This window comes from Galeopterus variegatus, unplaced genomic scaffold (assembly GCF_000696425.1).
Source record: "Galeopterus variegatus unplaced genomic scaffold, G_variegatus-3.0.2 Scaffold6381, whole genome shotgun sequence".
Classification (NCBI taxonomy): domain Eukaryota; kingdom Metazoa; phylum Chordata; class Mammalia; order Dermoptera; family Cynocephalidae; genus Galeopterus; species Galeopterus variegatus.
Genome location: NW_007732492.1, coordinates 118,609 through 122,905, shown reverse-complemented (window position 1 = coordinate 122,905; position 4,297 = coordinate 118,609).

The window sequence follows — 4,297 nt, the reverse complement described above, 5'->3', positions numbered from 1 at the left end:
TTTTGGCAGCTGGCAGGTACTGGGATTCAAACTCATGACCTTGGTGTTATAAGGGTGTGCTCTAACCAGCTGAACTAACCTGCCAGCGAGTGTTTCAAGGACTGAAAGAAGGCTGATGTGAACTGAAAGGCAAATGGCATGCTGCAGTTTTCTTTGAACACTGAGGTAACTTTCATATCTATTTCTTATGACAGCGATCTCTCTCCACTTTATATTCTGGTCAACTGTACTTGACTGGTTCCAGTGTTAGAAACAGTTAAGAGCATGAGTTTCTAAACCAGGCCATCTTGTTTAAATTCTGGCTCAGTCACATCACTGAAAACCCATGGGCAAATTTTAAACTTTCTAAACATTGTTTTCCTGATTTATAAAATAAGAGCAGTCATCATAGAACATACCTCAGAGAGTTGTTATGAGAATTAAATGAAGAATACGTGTGAGCATTTAGGACAATACTGGTACCTAGTGAGTGCTACATAGATGTTTATTATGGTTATGATAAATAATCTGTAGGTTACTCGATGATTGCTTGTGTTTGCATTAATGCAGCAACTTGCACATTGTTTTGCAAATAGTAGGTTCTCAAAATGTGTGTATTGAATCTAATCAGATGGAACAAAAGACTGGAAAAAAATTTTTAAGCACCAGTGATGAGATGATTATAATAAAGGCATAAATTTTTATTTGGTAATGTTTTTATCTGTTTTTCTTTCACTTCTTACCAAATGAAAGAAATTATTTGTAAGGAAGGCTCAGGCTGAAACAGCATTTTTTTGTGGGTGTTTTTTGGCAGCTGGCTGGGATGGGGATGCAAACCCTTGACCTGAGTGTCATAATGCCTTGTTCTAGCCAACTGGACAGTCCCTGAAATAGCATTTAACAAGGGCTAGTAGCATGCAAGCTTCTAATATGAACTGAAACCAACACTGCTCAAAGTTAACATTATTCTTTCTTTCTCCAATTGGAACTGTTTTAGAATTTAAGCTATGTCAAATGACAATTTCTCAAAAAATCCTGTGTTCAGAAACACTTTGCTGATGGAACTGGTCTGAGCTTTTGTATTCACTTCTTTCAGGAGGTCACAGAAATTTACCACCACCAGGGATGAGTTTTTCTTGACCAGGAGGGCTGATTGTTTTAGACCATTTCGTACCATGGCCTTTGATATAGGAAGGTAAGTATATAAGATCCACTTTAGGCTAAATAATCTTGGTCAAGTTGGCAGATAATTTGGGATCTTTAAGAATATACTTCCAAGTATTTTGAAATTCCTTTTATAAATGTTAGGGTATTTCAAAAAGTTTATGGGGAGATTTGTATTATCATTTAATTCTATTTTTCCATGAACTTTTTGAAGTACCTTTGTATGACACTTGCTTCATAGCATTAGGATCAGAGAATACAAACACACTCACACACTGACCTTGCACAGGCATGATAACATGTACTAGTTTCCTGTGGCTGCTGTAACAAATCATCACAAATTTATTGTCGTAAAACAACAGAAATTTATTCTCTGACAATTCTGGAGGCTAGAAATCTGAAATCAAATCACTGGTGTGTCAAGAATCAGCATCAAGGTGCAGGGCTGGGCTGCATTAGTTCCTTGTTTCTTCTAGCTACTTGCTGGCTTATGGCTGCCTCACTCTGATCTCTTCCTCCATGATCATGTTGCCGTCTCCTCTTCTTTCTAATCCCCCCTGCCTCTCTTTTATAAGGATCCATGTGATTGCATTAGGCCCATCTGCATAATCTGGTATAATCTTGCCATCCTTATCTTGGTCACATCTGATCCTTATCATAATCACAGCTGCAAAAATGCTTTTCTATGTGAATTTACATTTTAGCCTACCACAAGACATAGTGGATATCCAATAAGTTAATTATTATGATAACTATTAGTGAATCTGAATTTTTAAAAATCAGAATTAGGGGGCCAGCCCGGTGGTGCACTGCTACAGTGCGCCGCTTAGGAGTAAGTTAATTATTATGATAACTATTAGTGAATCTGAATTTTTAAAAATCAGAATTAGGGGGCCGGCCCGGTGGTGCACTGCTACAGTGCGCCGCTTAGGAGTGCGGCGGTGCTCCCACCGAGGGTTTGGATCCCACATACAGACCGGTTCCCGCTCACTGGCTGAGCGAGGTGCGGGTGCAACACCGAGGGTTGCGATCCCGTTGCCGGTCCCGGTCCGGTACGGGCGCGACACTGAGGGTTGCGATCCGTTGCCGGACACCAAAAAAGAAAAAAAAAAATATATCAGAATTAGGTATCTGGTAAAATATATATTAGCACAACATTAAAAAATATAGTTCAAAATATATTTAGAGTTTCTCTTTTTCATTTATCACAAAAGGGAATTTATAGGTTAATTGAAATAAAAAAACATTTTAATCTGCTTTGTATAATAAAATATAGTAGAGACACATAAGGGTATTAGCCCTCCCTTCCCCCACTGCCGCCTCCTGTGAGACCATGGACATGTATAATCCTTCTAGGCCTCAGTTCTTTCTTTTGTCATTTGGGGACAACCACAGTAATAAGGTTGTCACGAGGATCAAATGAAATAATTTGTGAAAAGCCTGGCGCAGAGCAAGTGTTCTCCAAATGGTGGCTCTTATCCATTCCAAAAACAAATGTACCAGCAAGAATCTGGCCCAATCGCTCTCACTTTTTTTTCCAGTGTCATTATGAGGATATATTAGAAGGTATAAATGCCAGTTGCCTGAGGAATTATTTAAGTTTGCGTCTTTATTAACCACATTTTTAAAAATCTTGGTTTCACCAAATTTCTTCCAGACCTCAATCTCAGATGCTGTTTTAATTTGCCTTGACGATCACTGAGCTTTCAGGAATGGAAGTACAGCTTCCTCTCTGTTGGAACTATTTCAGCCTAAAGCCCTTAGGGGTCCCTGAGTGTGGTCTCAATTCTAATAGCAAAACAGACACTGGCTGAATGATGGGCTCTCTAATTGACTTCTGCATACACCTGATGTTGAAATAATTGGCCAGTTAGCAGTTGGATTGCTACATACTGTAATAAGAAGTCTTGGCGATTAATGTGTGTGTATGTGCTGTAAGTTTCCCACTGTAAGAAGGCTCCTTGAACTTGGCTCCTTGGCTTCTCCAGGGGAATGCAGCTTGTTGGGGGGAAGAGTAGTTCTCTGCTTTTCTCACTCCCAGGTTGAGGCAATTTCTACTTTTCCATGAACTACTTCTTATGTGTATTTTCCTTTCTTTTGTGCTCTTTTCATTGATTCACCTTTCTCAGCTCCTGACAATGGGCCAGATGTGCTTATGGCCTCAGCAGTCAGGTGATGGGAGTACAAATTCTCCTTACACTATGTCACCATATACCTAAAACATAAAAGAGAAAAACTGGGAACAAAGCAGGGGTTGGGTGGTTTAATTATATTGACGTCTCTTGGGATTAGTAAGATTGTTTGTACAGAACATTCTGCATAGTGTGACTAGCTGTTTTTAATCTCCTTTTACAAAATACTGTTATGTGGTTGAATTGTTCTGCAGTTCTGACCCAGTACCATAAAGGGGACCCCTAAGAACATCCAAGAAGAAATAAATCTTCAAAAAGCACTCCAAAGAGAATGAAGTGAACTAATTTTATATCATGCATTAATGGGGGTAAAACTTCAGAAATTCTTGGCATGAGGTATTGGAGAATATTACAACAATGAAATGTAGCAAGATAATCCATAATATCATGCTATTAGACATATGTGTGTCTGCACACATGCATGTGCATACATTTAATTTAATCTACAAGTTTAAGCTCAGTTTATGGTTTTATCAACTAAGATCCTATGAGCAGGGTTTAAAATCAAAACTACAATAGTTAACTTTTATTAAGCTCTTACCATATACTAAGAACTTTATAACTAGCATTTTATTTACCCTTTCAGTAATCTATGAGTCTGACATTATTTTTAGCTCCATTTTATGTTGAGGCTTAGAGAGAGATGAAGTAACATACCAAAAGCCCCGGAGGAACTGAGATTTGCACCCAAGTCTGTATGGCTTCAAAACCCATGCTCTTTTATTTTTTATTTAATTTTAATTGACACACTGTAATTATACATACTTAGGGGGTACAATCTGATGTTTCGATACATATAATAATCAGGTTAAGGTAGTTAATGGATCAATCACCTCATACATTTGTCATTTCTTTGTGGTGAAAACATTCAAAAGCCTCTCCTCTAGCTATTATGTAATACACTAAACTCAACTGTTAAACATAGTCACACTACTGTGCAATAGAAAACCAGAACTTATTCT